This window comes from Scatophagus argus, chromosome 6 (genome assembly GCF_020382885.2).
Source record: "Scatophagus argus isolate fScaArg1 chromosome 6, fScaArg1.pri, whole genome shotgun sequence".
Taxonomy (NCBI): domain Eukaryota; kingdom Metazoa; phylum Chordata; class Actinopteri; family Scatophagidae; genus Scatophagus; species Scatophagus argus.
The window spans coordinates 9,194,152-9,213,196 of NC_058498.1; the positions used below are offsets into that span (position 1 = coordinate 9,194,152).

The following is a 19,045-nucleotide window of genomic DNA, read 5'->3' on the forward strand; positions in this document are numbered from 1 at the left end:
AATGTTTTCTGATGGCAAATTCTGCTGCCTGTTTCATAACATCTGACGGTGGACAAGCAGCTAATGACAAGATGTCCAGTTGGAGCTCTTGTTTAAGTCCTATTAGCTCACATGTTGTATGTAACCAGATTTCTGGATTCATTTATTCGTCCACACAGTTTGATTGAAATAGATGGAGATATTGTTGGTCAAATACCTCTTATGCTCCACTTGGACCAACGCAAGGGAGAAACTAGTTTTTACCGTTGTGATATGAGAAGATGGATCTCCTCAACAACTTTAAAATCAAATCCAATAACATGTTTCCAAGCTTATTAAAGTGAGTGAGATAATAAATATACTGCAGTGATCTTGAGACAGCAGATTCCCTGTATAGCAGGGAATCAAAGGATGGGTACAAACAAGAAATGAAGTCAGTTGGTCATTTGCAGTATTTTGTGGGTCAGAATGCTGCCTGGAGTAGATCGGAATACATTTGAATGACAAAAGGAGGTTATTATCCAATGAATATCTCATTATTTCTTTCTGAGAGCCCAAAGGGACCTTGACTAGTGCCTCAGTGCCTTGCCACATGGCTTTGAATTGAAAGAGTAATTTCCATGAGGTCGATTCTCCTTCTTTTACATTTGCATTTTTCGGCACTTAGCCAATGCTCTAAACCAGAGCGGCTTGCAGTGAGCGATCAGGTAGAAACGTGTTCTAGGACACTAAATCAGGAGAGCACACACAGCTGTTGACACCGTGACTGCTAAAAAACCTATAACACCTATGATGTCTGTCTTGCATTTACACTCAGGCAACCTTTGTTGGAAGATACATTGTGGTGTGTGCTTCAAATGATATAATAATAGTAAAAGGGATTTTCTTGGATTTTTTTTGAGACAAAGGTGACAAAGACTGGGGAATGAGGGTGGCATGCATGGCGTAAACAAAGATACAAAGCCTGATGGTGTCACACCGCACTGAGGTATTGTCTTGTTTTGGGTTTATGTCTCGTCATTTCCTGTTTTATTTTGTAACTCTCCTCTTGTTTCAGGTCACTTGCCCTTCCTCATGTGTCTCCAGTCTGATTGTCTCCCAGATTACCCGATTGTCTCCACCTGTTCCCCATTACCTCCATGTGTTCAAATAGGCTGCGTTTCCCTTGTCTTGTGCCAGTGTGTTTCATCTTTGTGCGATCGTTCCAGCCTTTCCTTAGCCACAGCCACAGCCACAGCCACAGCCACAGCCACAGCCTTGTCCCTGCCTCGATTTCCGTTCCTGTTTTTTCCTCTTTCAGAATGATTTTTTGTTTTAACTTTCATAGTGTAGGTTTGCCTTAGTTTAGGGTTTCTAGTTAGTCTTTTGTCTCCTTTTCTTCCGCAGGAGTGATTTTTGGTTACCTTTTAGATTATATATATATATTCACAGTTAGATTATCCTCTTCTTCATTTTTTTGTTCTTTGTTATTTTCCCTAGTGTTGTTTTTGCCTCCTTTTGGAGTGATTTTTAGTTCTTTAGAATAGTATCTCTTTTTCTAAGTAATTTTCATAGCCTTTTGTTTTTATCTCCTTTGAGATAATTAATGTTTCATAGCTGAGTGTCTCTCAATAGAGGAGACACTTTTAGGAGTAATTTCATAGCCTTTGTGTTAATTTCACTCTGTCTTGGGGAAGTCCAGGTTGCTATTAATAAAGTCTGCTTTTATTCTTACCTGCTCCGTGTCTGAGTCCTGCCTGAGTCGGAATTTGACAGATGGAAGTGAAGGCAAGAATGATGAAGGAAAAGTGTTTTCCAGATGACATGGAAGCTGTCGAAAAAAGATGCAATTATTTCCTATTCTTTCATTATGTAAAATGAATTAATTTCACATTTACAACTAAAATACGTGTGCTACATGAGACAAATGTATTATATAGTATATAATATAATTTTTTTAATCCTATTATGACAAATATGGCAAGTCTACATGAATGTATTGTAAATAACATTGTTTTTGGGACCAACGGTAAATTATTAACCTTCTCAAAATTGAAAGCCTTGTGTTTAACAGCAATGGCACTGGATCTGGAGTGAGTGTCTGTTGAATATCCAACTTTGCCACAGTGAATTTCTTTTTCCTGAAATGTTCTCTCATGTGTCGGTGCTCCAAAAACATGTTGTTGAACTCCTATTTACTTCTGCAAGTTAAGGTAACCTAGCTTTCATTACAACATACAATATATTATTTTGCCTCACAAATAATGGCAAGCCATCACTTAATCTTGCAGAATTTGTAAATGTATCATTCCCCCGTTGCCTCCGTCAACGTAGTTAAGATAGAGGAAAGATTACTGGGTGCCTGCACTATGAACAAAGATGTGTTAGTCAAAGGAAATCATTTTTGGAAAAACTTATTTTGTCAACCAAGGACTTAAGGTAAATTTTTCTTTACTTCTATATTTTAGTTGAAAATGCCGTAACTTTATTTTAGCTTTATTTTGTGTCCTTTTTAAAGCCAGTAGATGGGAAACCTGTGTGTAAATTTTTGAGTGTGCACTGTGTGCAGATGCAGAATCTCAGCTCTCTTGTTTCCTCATTTCCCTTCATTTGCTTCCTCTCTTCCTCTTCCTCTTCCCCTCCGATCTTATTTCTCCACTTGTCATTTCCTCTTTACTCCATCCTCTCTCTCTCTCTCCACCCCCCCGCCCCCCCATTGGCTCGCCTTTTCGTCTCCTTCGCCATTACCTCCCCTCTTGTCGTTTCCTCTCCGTGCATCCTTACTTCTCCTGGTTCCCCCTCTTCTCTTCCATCTCTTCCCCTGGCTTGTGTTCACCTGTCATTTCCTTGGAGCTTTTCACTCCTTCAGCTTGTCCCTTCCTGACTCCTCCTCCTCCCCTCCTCTTCTCTCCTCTTGACTTATCTGCTCCTCCCCTGTCACTGTCTGAACTCGTCCTCCGACTTCCCTCTATTTTCTCCCCGCGACATGCCCTCCTGCTGATGACCACAGCATCACATTCTTCCCCTCCTTTCCACGCACACCTTCTCTTTTTCCCCCTTTTCACTGTTTCTTCTCTTTTTCCCAACTGTAGTGAAGATCTGCTTTTTAATTGCTTTGGGGTATGTGAATCCTTTAATACCTGTAGAACAGTCGAAAGTGAGACGCTGGGTGCAGGTGAGGTGAAGACAGGAATGTAAGATTTCATTTCTTTTTCATTCTTGTTTTCATGCAAAGAGAAACAAATCTCTTCAGTCATATCAAGGTAGAAGTTGTGTAGACATTTCATCATCTGAAGTTGAAATGTGCACTCTTTTACTTTTCCATTAGCAGACCCATTGACATTTGCACCGAGTACTTCAGCTTTGTGTTTTCTTGCATTGTGCTTGGATTTTTTTCCATGGATAAGCCCAGTGAGTTCCCTGTATTTCTATGTACCTTATGTGGTCACGTTGCTGGAGAGAAAATACAAGGACCCATTTCTGAGCATGCATGTTTTCATTTCCCAATTTGCCATGCACCATGATGCTCGGCCATCTGTCTAAGCACGGTGACTAAATTCAATGCCAATATGTTGCAGGGTCATGAGAAAACAAACCGGAGCTGCTTTCCACATGAGTGGATGAAAGCATATCTTAACCTCCTTTCCACAGAAAAAACAAAACAAAAAAAAAACCCCAAAACAAAACAAAACACTGACAGGGTTGGATCATCATGCTTTCACCTGCATACTATTGTGAGGATGCCAGATAAGATTTCCACTGTCTTAGATGTTGATTTAGAATGAGTTTTAGCTTTCGTGCTGTTCGGCTAACCCTTCATTCTGGCTGATTAATGGCGACTCACCCAGCCAAGGGAGTGTCTCATGCGACGGAGGAAGCGGTAGTGCAACAGCGTGTGTGCAGTGAATAAATGATGTACATTAAACAAATTCCCCCGCGCTCGTCTTGGCAGCCAGGCATGTGGGAGGAGGAGGAGGAGGAGTATTGCAGGATCGGACACTTTTTTCTTCTCTCTCTCTCAGACACACACATACATGCTCGAATAAACAGCCACACATGCATTTACTTCAAGACATCTTTTTTTTTTTTTTTACACACAAATGCTTTACAGTGTCTCATACTCTCAAATTCATACAAACACACACACACACACACACACATCCATTCTATACTTTCCCCTTGGCTGCTGTCGGCATATCAGGGGATCCCTCTGCAGCCGTCCTGTTAGTTGACACTGATTGGCCAGCGAGGGCCAAACTGACCCCAATGGCCTGTCAGAATAAAGGTTCATGTTGACCGTCGGCTGTTGAGGTAATAATGCCCATAGAGGATGCTGGGAGACTGTGCACATGCAGCAACCAGTTCATGAGCCAAAACTGGAGGAGGAGGAAGAGGAGGAGGAGGAGAGAAGCTAATAACATCAGGCTGAGGAGAGGCAGTCAGTAGAAATATGCTGCACTTTCTGCTGCCAAACATGTCCTTTTTTCCTCCTACAACACAACATAAAGTTGACTTATTACTGTCAGTTTTGATAGGACTCACTAAGAAGGTAGCAACTTGATTTCATAAATGGCAATTACATCCTCTTTTGATCTACAAGTGGAAGATTTCAGTATACAGTCACACCCAGATGATATAAATGCCCAGATTTTGGTTATTTAAAGAGGCAGGGCACTTGACAGTGGCAGCAGTCAGCATAATTCACAAATGAAAGCATGAAAACATAAAGTGAACCCACTTTATGCCGTGTGGATATAATAACATTATATCATTGCCATTGTATTTGCACTTGGTATGAATTATGCGTTCTCATTACTTGCACAGTACGGTATCTGCATAATAATTTGATCTTGGTACGCAGAACTTGCATAAATATTGTTTTTTTTTTCGTTCTGCTCCATTATTTCAACCTAAACTTGGTGCCAAAGTCAAATCTGTGTTATTTAACACTATCACAACAAGTCATGTGGTGCATTTGAAGGAGGTTCTCACTGTGCGTTTCAGCAAAGATATTCATATGGTTACCTCAAAGGAGACTCTGGGCGAAGGGTAATGATGAGCTTCTCTGACCTTTCACTGGAGATAACCTTCCTTAGCTGCCCAGTGGAGGCTCTTTAGGGTAGACCCAAGGCCGCCCACAGCCACAGACCTGACTGAGATTATTGACTGCATATCGAGTGAGACAAAAGTGCAGTAGCTGTGGCCTCAAGACGCACACAAACTCACAGTCACATGTACAGTCGCATGTAGAATGACACACACACGTATGTCAGTATGCGGTACACGCTCATGTTTAAGCTGTTAAAATTACAAACATTAGTGCAGAAACACAAATATGGATAAATCCCTCCATATAAACATGTTACTATAGAAACCATAAGCTTATTGATCTGTCCGCACACTTCATGGGTGAATATCCAAACACTCATCGACCACGCTCATGCACACGCCGGCGGTCACACACACACACACACACACAAGGATTTAGACCAGGCTCATTAGAGATGTGAAGGAGAAAATGATCAAAAAAAGCCAGGAGGGATTTCATGCAGATTCGCACTCAACTGCTCTCAGGCAATCAGCGGCAAGCCTCCTCTTTGCCCAAGAACTGTCGTCCTGTGGTCACAAAGGGCAAGGAGGAGAGAGAGAGAGAGAGAGAGAGAGAGAGAAACTCATCTCGGCATTTGTCGAATTCCCCCACCTACCACTTGAGGAGGCAGTTCATTTAGTAGTCCCTTTCATTAATGTTTCTCTTTCAAATTCCCTCTTTCTCTCCCTCTGCCCCTGTTTCTATCTACTTTAAAGGTGAAAGTGAGCGAGTAACAAGAAGAAGAAGAAGCAGAAGTCGCTGGAGCAGCTGAAGATATGAAGCCAAAGAGGTTTTGAAAACAACCCAGCGGTAAGTGGGCACCTAATTTGTTGATTTATTTATTTATTTTGCAGAGTTCACTGCCATATTGGGAGGGTTTTCTAAGCAGAGTCTCGCGTCCACTGTGGGGCTCAAAGTCATGCTTTCCAAACCCTCAGATCTATCTGACTCTCAGTCCATCGATATTCTTCTTACATTTGTCCTTCCTTCCTCCACCTTCCTATCTTTCCATCCCTACCTTTGGTCACAGATCTTCTTACAGATTTTTTCTATTCATGTCCATCTCAGGTTTCACCCACTGCAGGTGGTACTTAATAGTCATCTGAAACAATCCTTTGCTTCTCCATTGTGAAATGTACAATTTCCACTCATACATGCGGCAGACAAATGTATTTATAACTCACAAAGTGAAGCTGCTGCAGAGCATCTTTCCAGAAGGTCCAGTCTACTAATTTTTCACCTTTACATGACACATTGTAAACTGTCATCTTCCTCCAAGTATTTTTTCGTTCATTCATTCAAACCTTTATTTAACCTGGGAAGGACCAGTGAGGGCAAACTCTCTTTTTCAAGGTCGCCATGTATAAATATGTTACATGTAAATATAATACAGTTCAAATATATAGGGCCTATGTAACTAATATGAAGTGTACTGAACAGACAAAGAAAACATACATTCACACACATTTACATTTCCATGCTCCTGCTGCTCCTGCTATTCATCCATTCTGACAGCTGAGGTGAGGATGAGAAAGAACCATCATCCAGCAGTCACAACGAGGAGCTCGTCCTGTACTTTCATTCATCCAACCAAACCTGGACGCTGCCTCACATCAGTTTAGAAGAGTAATGTACTCAGCCACGTGACTTTTTGCCAAGTTTGTTCATATTTACTCCTCTCCATGTTGGTGCATATCACTAAATGTGGAATTGTTTTTAAAATCTTCCCACACATACTGTCATCGAAACAGATTAGAAGCCATGTAAAATAACACCCTGAGCCCCCGTTAATTTTAATCAACTGCTGCTTTTAATTGTAATTGTAGGCTGTATTTTATTTAGTTAACTTTTATTTGTACTCTCTAGGGATTAAAATCTCATCATGTTGTCCAGCAAAGCCCTGGACAACATGACACATTTAGTTTATACAAGCCAACACACACATACAGAGGGCAAAAAGAAGTAAGAATAAAGAAAAGACAAGAAAAGAAACATTTAAACAAGACTAATTAAAATGTTTCCTGGTGGTCACATGTCAGCATTATTCCCAATCTCTAAAATTAAATGCCGTTAAGAAGAAACATGCACAAAAAGACAATCTAAAAAACAAAACAAACATCAATTCTCAAGCAAAAACCTGCCTTTTAATTTAACGTAACTGGTCTATGTTTGTGTAGATTAATGTCATTCATCCAAATATCACACTACCAGGTCAGAATGCTTAGAAACAGGCCCCCCTTTCTGTAGCTCCAGTCTAGTGGATGGTTAAATTTTCAAGCTGATGTATCTACTGTAGTTGACTCCACCGCCATTACACACACTGCACACCCCATCCTCATTTCCATATCATCTCTTGATTATTAGTGCTTCTGGCAGAGCAGTAGACATGCAGAAACTGCAGATGAGTGTAAGCTAATGGGTGTCAGAGCAGATGCAGGCCCAGGCGTCCCCTCTCCATGTGCAGGGGGCAGCCTGCTTCCCGTCACCTCGCCGCCGGAGGCCACCAGCCTCATATTAACAGCTGTATTTGGCATATTGGGCCGCGGTGACAGTGAAGCCTCAGAGACCTGCTTCACTTGACTGAAGAGGGGAAATAGCACATCTGGACCCCCCACCATGGGCTCAACAAGCTGGAAACTGAAAGAGCACAGAGGGAAGACTATCCACATTAGATCCACTGTTGAGTTTTACTGCCTGTGTGTGTGTGACTGTGTGTGACTTGTACACCAGCAAAAGAATTTCAGAGAATATGTAAAGTCTGTTCTCTGTAAACATGATCGATTTAAATATTAATGATTTATTCATCTGTATAACAAAGTTCCACATTTAAAGATGGCCTCCTGAGCAGTTTAAATAAAAATGTTGAGCAGCTTGTCCTGGCTTATCTTGTAAAGGTCATGTAGCACCTCTTTCAGGTCACATTATGTTTAAACAAAGCTAGTGCACAGCAGCACCACATTTCACACTTAATTGGAATGTTGACTCCCCTAAACCAACTGTAATCTTAGCTTTAGTTTATCTGAGTCAAATTCCTTGTCATTCAAAGCCTTGCTATAGATTACACCAATCGGCCACAACATTAAAACCACTGACAGGTGAAGTGAATAGCATTAATTATCTGTTTACAATGCAGTGTTCTGTGGGGAAACCTTGGGTTCTGGCAAGCATGTGGATGTTCTTTGACACACACTAACCATCTTAATATTGCAGACCAAATCCCAATGGCTTGCAGGTTAAAAAGTCTGTCATGCCAATCACATTACACTAAACGTGCACATTAAAATAACGCTGATGTCTTACATTCTTGCACGCCTTCCACATTGATGAGTCTAACTGTCTGCAGATGAAACATGTGTTCAAACGCTTGTGAAGAACGTGATAGGTTCTTGACTATTACTCAAAAAAATAGGACAGGTCAAAGATCAAACACTCCCATTAAGTTTTCATTGAGGATACCTTCAGTGATAAAGGTCATCAGTGTTAAACTGCATTTTGCTATTTGCTTTGCCTCATAATGAGATATCCACCTCAAGGGGAGGGGGTGCACAAAACATGCAATGGCACAAAACATAATGGACATGATATTTGATGTTGTTTATCCAAATTACTGAGAGGAATTTCTGTTCTAAGGAAGACAATTTAAGGCAGTGCTGCAGGTGTTGCTGATTTTGTTGCCCCTCACCCCTCTGCAGGTAGCGTGGTGGGTTTCTTTGAGTGTACCTGTACTGTCCAAATCCCTAAGGCCTTTGCACCTGAATGAACAGAGAGCAGCAACTGTTGGCTGAGCCTTAAAGACAGTTTCTCAGGAAAAGAAAGCAGTGGCTTTTAAGTGGCTCCTAGGATGTTAGCAGCACAATTAAACAAAGCTCCGCTAATCTTTACAGCTGGCGTCAAGAGGCACTGTGTTCTCGCACAGCGGCGTTATCCGTAGCGTGGCACTAGGAGGCTGACAGGCTGGATAATGTGCCCTGCGAGCTGCCACCACCCTCATCACAGCAGTGCCTTCACTGCACACTTAGAGTCTAGTTGCAACAACCCTAATATGCATCATAAAGAGAGAAGACAAAAAAACAGAGCAATGAATTTGCATTATTCAATTATACACGCTCCAGTTATTTGCAGCGGCATTTAAAGAAGTATAAATTGACCTCAAGTTTCGAGGTAATGAATTTGATTATGCCAGCACATGTAATTTCATGGTATTTGGGAATGAAAGATGCTTTGCTTATTACACTTGCCTCACAGTGATGGTTGAAGGCTGTGCAGTGTGGTGCATTTTAAAGGCCCCCTTTTTGTTTTATGTTTTGTATCATTATGGCACAATTTTCCATTTTGCCTCTTTGAAACTTGGAACACATCCAGAGTTAATTTCTGTCATTACTTCACATTCCAGCTCAACAGTAATTTCTGACAACACTGAAATTCAGCTCATCTTTACACTGCATTTTAGACCACCTGGAGTGGTTGCTTGACCCTACAGGCAGGTAAAAGTTCATTTTGCTGCTAAACTTGTGGAAGGACATGTATGAAAATAAACAACCTGCTGATGTGTTTTAATATAAAGACTCAGATATATATTTTGCTGGGGGTTAAGAGATGCTATCTTGGGTGTATTAATGTAGTCATTGCTGTGTTGCCCCAGGCCGTAGGGCCTAATCCAGAAGAGTGAGAGTGAATGGGACTGTGGCTCTGGCTTGCCAGACCAACTTAGGTTCTGGTTGAGAGCACAGTGCTGTGTGGGCGAATCTATTCTGTCCTGCACAGGGCACAGCATAAACATTGCCCAGGGAACGCAGGCAGGCAGGCAAGCAGGCAGGCATGTGGGCAGTCAAGCGGACAAGAGCAAAACTATAAGGATGGTTGCCTTTAATTTCCTTTCTACTGACTCCCCTCAACTGTCCAGGGCCTGAGAGCAAGAGAGGGTAAAGAGAGAACAGAGTGTACGTGTGTGGAAATTACCTGTAGCAGCTATCTTTTTTTTTCTTGCGAGGCTTCACCAAAGTATGTTATCCACCCTCCACTCCCTCTGTCGCGCACACATTCACACACACACACACACACACACACAGACTCACTCGTTTTCATGGTGAATCTTCCCTGATCCATCTAGTTGACGGCCGTGAAGCAATGACTCACTTGCTCTCTTACTGTCTTTAAGTGATCTGTGTTTGCTCCATGGCACTCTGGCGCTCTGACCTCATGACCCTGCGTGTAAACAGAGCACCGCTGCTCCCCCATCCACTACCTTGCTGCCACCATCCCCCACCTTCCACTACCAAATAAGGAAGAAGGAGCCAGTGAGAGCCAGCAAGTCGGTCAGCCAGCCCACTGAGGAGGCCATTAGTGAGCCAGCAAGCCAGTGGAGAGGTTGGTAGAAAACCACCTCTGGCATCACTCATCACTCCCAGCCTCCCTGGCCTCACCAGTGTCTCCACGGTGCAGAAATGCACACGCACGGCGTGTGCGCAAACACTTGCTGAAAGGCACGCTTATTTCTGCACATAGCGTCACACGCACGCTGACCCGAAAGCGTTAGAGGCACTCAAATGCACACGGATACAGTATGCTGTATACAATGGCACACATTCAAAGGCAAATGTGCTTGAATGTACACACAGGGAAAGACACACATGCACCCACAGCACATTAAAAATCGCTCAGAGGCACACATATGCACAAAAGGCTTACTCACAGGGCACTGCACATACACACAACATGTACACAAAGTAATGACATATTACTACGTATAAAAACACCCCTACACACAACATAAATTATACACTGGGTTGTTTCAGCAAAGGCCTGTAAACAATCATAGACGTGCTTCTAACTTTGTTGAGAGATTGCTTTATATGGTGCTGTACCATGACAGGTACTTATCAATCGGTACAAGTGCTTATTGCCACACTAAAAGCAAAGCCAGCATAGAAAATACTGAACATACAATTGCAGTAATGCAAAAATTGCATGACTTCTGTCCATACCAGTTGTATAAGCACAGTGGAAAAATATCAGCACCTGGACATAAAACATGAATGACAACGAAATTATTTTTTAATTCTTTTGCCCCTTTTCATGCCCCTTTCACCCATCAAATGGATTAATTCCGATCTGTTTTCCTTGCAGACTTTACTAACCTCTGCATACAATCTTCTGCAGTCATGGAAAAACGTAAACATAAAGTATGACATGACTATTTGATATACAGAGTGTTATAAAAGGCAAATACCGTTCTAATCCTACGCATGATACACACCAGTGGAGACATATGAAACCTCTGCTCGTTTACAACCTTCACAGTTAAACTAACCGTCTGCGCAGTCCAGTAATGCCAACTTTGAAATTGAAATGTACCATACAAGCCACAGTGGGCACCATATAAAACAGCATTTGTCAGTTTAACAGGATTGAGACACACAGTTAAACACAGTAATACAAAACACTCCCTCTGTGTCTGCGTTTTTGTCTCCCTCTGCCCTCACTCTTTCTTCTGAAATTCTTTGGTTTATTTATCTGCACTCTTTCACCTGCCTCCAAATGTCAGCTGAGTTCAACAGAGCTGCAGGGAGAACACTCTCAGAGAGAAAGCCTTATTGAGAGAGAGTTGGTTAAAAGAAATTGCACCAGAGTTGAACGAGAAAGAGCAGCAAGAGTAAGTGTGTGTTTGGTGACAGAAACGTTAAACCGGCTCTCATGCATTATGTTGACTAATCACACACTTAGACATTTATCTCCACAAATCTATTGTCAGACTTGTAAAGTAAGAGTCTTATGCATCATGCCAGGATGCATTCAGTGACAGACCAAATGCACAATAAGGGGGATTTGGGGGATTCTACTCACACTGCTCTGAGTTTCAAAAGCATACAGAGTGGTAAGTCTCACTATGAGGTGCACTGGTGGGCTGGGGGCAATGGGGCAATTCCCCTCTTGGAGAAAAAGTGCTCTCTTGGATGTCTCTTTGGCACATAAAACATGGTTCCCTTTTCCTTGGGGTGGCCCAGTATGCAAGACAAAGAGATAAAGTGCCCTACACGGTGCCCTTCCGGTTAAGAAGAAGTGATGCAGTGCCCTTATATGCTTTCCTACATGCTAAAAAAAAAGAAAACTAACTGAACTAAATGGTTTAGCAGTTAATAGTTCCCAGCTGTTAAAACTTCAAGGTCACATAGTTAAACAGTTTCAGTCTTAGCCAGGGTTTGTAACTGCTTCACCATGAATGCACCATGAATGCATAATGACTTTCTGTGAGATGGCTCCCCATCAGGTCCGTCGGACAACCTAAGTCCGCCGCTGCTGAAGAATGAGCAATTCAAAAAGTAACAAAAATAAAACACAAATATAACTCTGGTCGCTTAAAAAATGTGGTGCAGTCAGGACATTGTTTCCATCGCAGTTAGTCACAAATTTGTCAGAAGGTAAGATTTGAACTTGATTTGAACATGTGTATCCTTTCGTGTTGAAGCTGAGGCTCAGTGAGACAGTGAAGCCCGTGATGCCAGACCTCTAATGAAACACATACATGCATGTGTGTCTCACAGAGATGAAATTCACCTTATGTAACAAAGCATCTGAAGAGTCAAACCTTCCTAAAAATGTAGAGAAAGCTGACAAATTTACTCTCTACCCAGCATCATGTAATGCATTCCCCATCCCTGCTCCTCCCAGTACACCCACCAAGCTCCCATCTCCTTTTTCAAACGCCTGTCTATCGCAGTGTTCACTTGTGTATCAAGGTAATGAATTCATAATCTCTCTCAAGCTCTTTGTAGATCTCTATCATGGTAGGAGATAAGGAGGAGCGTCGTTGCACTCTAATAGCCATCAGTCTGCCTCTTCTCGTGCTCACGGTTTGTGTATTTGTGTGCGTCTGTTTTGTGTGTGAGCGTGTACTGCATGTGTGTGTGAGTGTCAAGCGAATATCCCAACCCCGCAAAAACCCCAGCACACTATCCTCCATTTTGGCTTCCAGGGAGGAAAAAAAGATCAGAGCCCAAAGCACAGTCAATTATCAGCTAACAGTTGAAGCTACATGTCCACCAAAGGCAGCCTCTCAGAGGGAAGAGCGTGAAGCACTGAGCGCTGGTCCGCTTTCTCTCTTCCTTCCAGTGTCTTATTTGCACTAAAACACGGCATAGCACTTCCCAACTTAGCTGCCAAACACTCAACTGCAGGGAGAGTAAATATCTGAGAGGCTGAGGCATGCTCAGAGTAACTAAACTTGCGACGAGGGCCGGCTCTCGGGGGCCGCTGACTGCAGCGTGCGCGTGTTTTTAATTGTGTTTTCGGTGGGGTGATGAAATGTCCTCCATTTGAGCACGAGCTGGCAGTAAGTGGGCTGTCGCCTCCAGGGACAGAGTGAGCGATGGCCCACTGCTATGGGAGGTGATTGTGCCTCAATCCCTAGGGGTGACAGATGAACGGAAGAGAGCGGGGAGACAATAAGGAAAGAAGCTACGTTCCTTTTTTGACACTCTCTCATGAAGTTAAAAACACGACAGAGGGTAAGAAAGAATAGTAAGAGTACACGTGGTATGAATCTGGATGAACTTTGGCAGCGCTAGCAAGTTCGCGACATTCTATTCTTTTGGTGGCTTTTTGAGTTGAACACTTCCTGCTTCTGTAAATAGAAACAGTAAACAGTATGTTGAATTATAAACATGTCTACAGTTTGCTGGCCTTTTAATGTTGGCATAAATATTTTGTGTGCATGTAAAAAGTGTATGGAAAAGCAAACTATATGTTTTAGACCTTTGTTAAGGGGAAAAAGCGAAAGAAAATACTCTTCCAATAGCGTGGAAAACTGATTGGCAAAATATATCCATTTATTAAATGAAGGGATGAGGACGATCATGTCATCATACCAGTAGCTCTACACTATGAGTGGATTATAATTTGTGCATTTACTACACAAAAGCTCGATGCTGTGTACAAAATTGGATTTCAATCTGCAGTTGTGTCTGTGGACGTTCATATCATGCCAATGTTGCGTTCAACATCAAGTGACTTAGAGTCATTTAAAAACAGGTACATCAATTACATTACATACAAAATGCAGTTGTACATTTGAATAACTGAGGCATTCTTCTCAATGCTAGTCTTTTCTGTTGGATAACAGTGACAAGTAGATGTTGTTTTGAGGATCATCTTCACTTTGGAGGCGTAACAACCGACAGAAGGAGGCCAGTGCTTTCAACAAGGTTCACTGGTCGTTTGGAGCATCTTCATACAGTACATTCTGTTTCATGATTTGGCAACAAGACGCAAACGATTAAACGCTCTCCTTGGAGCACTTGCCACATCTTCCGCTCGCTGAATTTACATGGCGTTTATGAACACTTACAAGGAAAACAAAAAGTGGAGAGGGAGAATGCGGGGAAGAGAGCTCCTAGTGTGGAGGAGTCTCATTATTCTGTTATGGATTGCACATGTCACGCTGTAAGTGCTCTTTTTATCCTTCTAAAGCACTAGCCTCGGCCACTGAGCGCATTTCCCTACCCAAGTGAAATTTACCATGTTAAGGCTCACGCCACCAGGGGAATGGCAGTGAAAGCTCTGGGTTGCTGCTAAGATTTACCGGCCTGATTAAATAAGGAGCTGTGGTGTGAATAAGAGGCCAAGGGAGATATCTATGTAACGTAAACACATTTTTTATTTATTTATTTATTTTTTTCACTCTCTAGTTAAATTGATTAGCCCTTCTCCACCCTGTTACACCTCTTTATGGTGTGTTACATGTCACGCTGGGTTTTAAACAAAGAGCAGAGAGAGGGCAGTGGAGGATTGCTTGTGGCTCAGGATGGCTTTCTGCCAACACACAGCAAAGAAGGGTCTTTTGAAAAGGGCTTTTTCCCATCCATTACTGCCTGCATACCTTGAAAAGTTCAGGGAAAATATATTGCTACTCTCCCTCCAACAGGGCAAGAGAGGCTTTTTATTTGATGCACTGTGCCTCACAAATTGTAGACCCCTTCCAAAGACTTCCTAATTCAATCTCATTTCCTTCAATTTTCCATCACACACCCCAGGCCTTAATGCTCCAGGAAGGTGCTTTGATGTGGCCATGTATGAGCATTTTTCAGTCGAGCAGTCGGGCTATGCAACAAGACAAGTTTACTTTTCTGTTCCGAGGCCACAATGGCTCGTAAATCCTAAAATCAGCAAGTCACTACCCTCTGAGCTACGATGGATAAAATCTCATACAGAAGTAAAGAAAACTTAACTTGCGGCCTCAGTCACAGATGTAGTAACATTTGGATGCAAGCTGGCTGGTGGTAACTGTGGGTCAGTTGATTGATGTGACTCCAGTCCGTGCCTTGCCTCCCTGCTGGACAGAGTTTACACCAACTGTCACCACTCAAATTCAAATTCTAACAGCCAATCAGAATTGCTGTTTCAGCTCAAAGCTAATGTGATTGGGTAGAATCATGTTTAAATCCCACCTCGCTTACAGCACAGGGAAAGAAGTTGGGTGAAGAGTGAAGGAATTATCCAAAAGTTGTTTCTTCATTGTGCCATGTGAGTAGTCACTAGTAATCACTTTTATAACAGATGATGTTGTTTTCAACCACACTGGAACTCAAAAAAGTACTATTTAAAAGGTTATTTTTATTATTACCTAAAACAACTTCTGCTATTTTTATTTCTACTAACCTAAAGGACAAATAAGACAGGCCATGGTACAGTGGCCACTGAAAAATAATAATAATAATAATTAATATCCATTCACTATTAAAAGTAAATAGCTTTTCCAAATTGTGGTCATGTCAAACAGAACATCTTCTGTTTACAGAGCTAAACTGTATAAAATGTGTAGACTGAGATGACTAACTGTGATGATGTAACTTTAGTTACTTTACTCATTTACCAATTTTCTTTCAAGATTTATAATACAAAATATAATGAAAACTTAGAATGCAATATTAAAGTAATGTACATATGAATGCATCACTAATTATTACACTGTACAGTACTGTACAACAGAATAAATATTATTCTGACATGGGCCACTAAAAAAATTCTACTTTTATTTCATACATAAAGTATAAATTGATCTTTATACGTTTGTGCTTTTACTTGAGAAAATATCAAATACAAGACTACAAATACAGTAATTCTAAACTATTGTATTGTTAATTTTAATTGAGAAAAAGATCTGAGTTCTTCTTCCACTGCTAGCAAATACATGGGGATATGCTGCTAATCTGCATCATATCAGAGGTTATGGCCTGAGAATTTGACTCAGTAGCAATAAATGCAAAAATAACATTAATTATATTTAGGTTTATTCCTAAAATTCTATCTGTTAAAATTTTGTTCCTATAAAGAAAATCTCAGACACGTACCTTTATATTTGAAACTAATAATAATAATAGAACAGAAACTATGAACTGTCTTTGCAAACATTCACAAATTTACACACCAACTCCCAGAATTCACTTCTACGCACTTTAATGTAGGCTATGTCACTTCACTCTGTTATTTGTCTCCTCCTCATTCTGCCCTTGCAGCACAGATTTATGAAATAAAAGATCAGCGACGGTACGTCGTTTCTTCACATGCCTCGATGTGTTATGATTTCCAACTAAACGTTCTTGAACCACCAAGTGGTTGGATTTACGAGTCAAGAGAAGTCAAGAGACGAAGTTTATGAGGCGTCAGTGAACGCAGCACAGGGCTCCGTATTTTTTCTTTCTCCCTGCAGTAGAGGGGAGGGAAAAGGGGGGTATTTGACTCCTGTCTCCCCACCCCCAGTTCGTACGAGGTGGATTTAGGAAGAAAGGAACCAAAACCTGGGACGCGGAGATAACGAGAGACACCAACATTGGGAGATCCGCGCGCGGCGGTGTCGCGCACGGATTATTATAGGGTATTTTATTTTTCTTTCACTGAGGAAATTCTGGCTCAGAGCGTCTGATCTGAGTGAAAAGGAATACAAACGCACGGGGAATGATAGGAGTATTTTAAACTCGCTCCCTCCGTTAACAAGTGACTGCTGCGCCGTTGAAGAAAGTGGGATATAACGGTTGTTTCTACCGTCAGGGATGCGAAGTAACAGTTTCTGAGCGAATACGACCGCTCACCCACAAAGAACGGGGATTTTAAAAGCTGTCCCCCGTAAACCAACTAGGGGGGGTAGTCTCAGAAACACTTTCCCCACGTCGTTGAAGTAAGTGCTTGCATCTTTTCTTCTTCCCAACTCTCGAAATGCTTGATAAGAGTTTGGGTACGGACGTCGCAGGGCAAATAAATGTGGAAAAAGTGGAGGAAAAAACATTTTTCAGATCCAACGTTATAATACTGAACCGTTTCATCCACCGGTGGTCTTGTTCATGCAAGTAGACCTCCAGTAGTCTTTTGGGTGTAAAGAAAAAGGTATTAAAAGGTATTGCTGTTGTCTTTTGTGCTGAATGTGTTTCAGAGGAAACGACTTTTTGTCAACTTAAGGTTTTGCGTTTGCTGTACAGATCCAAAATGACATTAAATGTTTTTGTGTTGTGGCTTAATGCAGAGGTTTTCATTAACTCTTATCATGGGCACATCTAGGGGACCCCCCCCCAGTGCATTTTAAAAAAATAAAAAAACATAGAGGTAAGCAGTATTCCTTCACTTGGTGTGCTGATGTGATACAGGGCAAACGTTTTAAAGCTGAGCAGTGGCTTCGGGATACCTGTTAAACTGTTAATGTTACTGTTAAACTGTTGATAATGAAATGGGAAGAGGAATCCGTTGTTTTAATAAATCACAATAAATTATGTCTGGGGGGGATTTTCTGTCCTGGATTACACGAGGTCACAATGCTGTAGTGTGTCTGTAGTAGCCTCCATAGTCTAGTAGTGAGCTTGTGTGTGTGGAGTTGACTGTAATTTATAGTTCTTTTCTGTGTTTTCTGTGTGTAACACAGAGCACCTTTAAGTTATTTCTCTGGTGTTTATAGGATATGCTTTTAATTTTTCAGCATTACTTCTTTTTCCTTCAGGGTAATCTTCCGCCTTGAGAAGTAACTTTTGTCTGATTGTGTTGGAAAGTTTAGATGCAGCTCCAGGCTATGGCCCTGCTTTGCTTATGTTTTTTTTTTCTTTTTCTTCCTCTTCTTCTTCTTCTTTTTGTATGGCAGTCTGCAGTAAGTCAAGTGAGTCCAATTTGAATTGCAATGGATCTTAATTTTATCAGAACATTTAAGGCTAAACCTTCCCCAGGCAACATACAACAACAACCCCCCCCTCCCCTCCCTTCTTCACCCTCCCACCCCAACAGCAACTGCAAGCCAAAAAAAGATTAGTAATGCATTTCATTTACTGGGGGTCGCTAAACAGATGAGTCCAAACGCTGTTGTTTTTGTTCCTGATGTGAATAAAAAGTATGTCGAAATTTAGTTAGAGTGTTCAGAGGTCAGGGTGAGCAACAGAAAAGCACCAGGGAATCAAACTGGAAAATGCAGATCAAAGACATAGAACTCAGTTATACATGGCAGATTTATGGCCTGTTTTGCACTTATTTCGCATCCCCGTGAATTAAAGACGACCCTCCAGCCTGGTGGAGAATGAATTTTCCCCTCTGTTCTGTTTTGCTATTCTTGAAAGACCAACGCAAATTCTCCCGAACGAAGAGCATTTTCATTTGTGATATAAATTCAGGTTTTATTTAAGCTTTAAGTCCAGATCATCTGTCTTACATTGCAGTATTCAATCAGCCTGCTAGGTTGCATAAATAAACCCATCTGTCTTATGATGAGAGTCACATGTTGATTGTCAGTAGCAAGAAGGAGTCTTGTCCTTCAGAGTAATTGGACAACACGCATACCAAGAGGCTGTGCGTCAAGTGTGTTCTGGATTCTTAATGTGGCTTTAATTGAACAATTTATCACCCCTGATCACTGTCAAATAACTGGGCAAGAAAGACAAAAAGGCAATGGAAATGCCAAGGATAAGCTGCCAGGCACAGTCGGCTAAGCGTGACCGGCGTGTCTGTCACAGCAGCATCAGCAAGGTGCTGTTT

The 19,045-nt window shown here is 41.7% G+C and overlaps 1 protein-coding gene across 14 annotated transcripts in view; it reads left to right on the top strand.

The window, feature by feature from the left end:
- ptprsa (protein tyrosine phosphatase receptor type Sa) overlaps positions 1–19,045 on the top strand; it is a 224,716-nt gene that overhangs the window by 37,026 nt on the left and 168,645 nt on the right. For 5 of the 14 annotated variants that reach the window (XM_046391873.1, XM_046391869.1, XM_046391875.1 and 2 more), the window contains exon 1: positions 16,456–17,216. The gene's annotated coding sequence lies outside the window, so the exon portion shown is untranslated. Of the gene's footprint in view, positions 1–5,763; positions 5,858–16,454; positions 17,217–19,045 lie in introns of those variants that run through there. The other 9 variants (XM_046391876.1, XM_046391872.1, XM_046391878.1 and 6 more) reach the window with 5 other exon arrangements.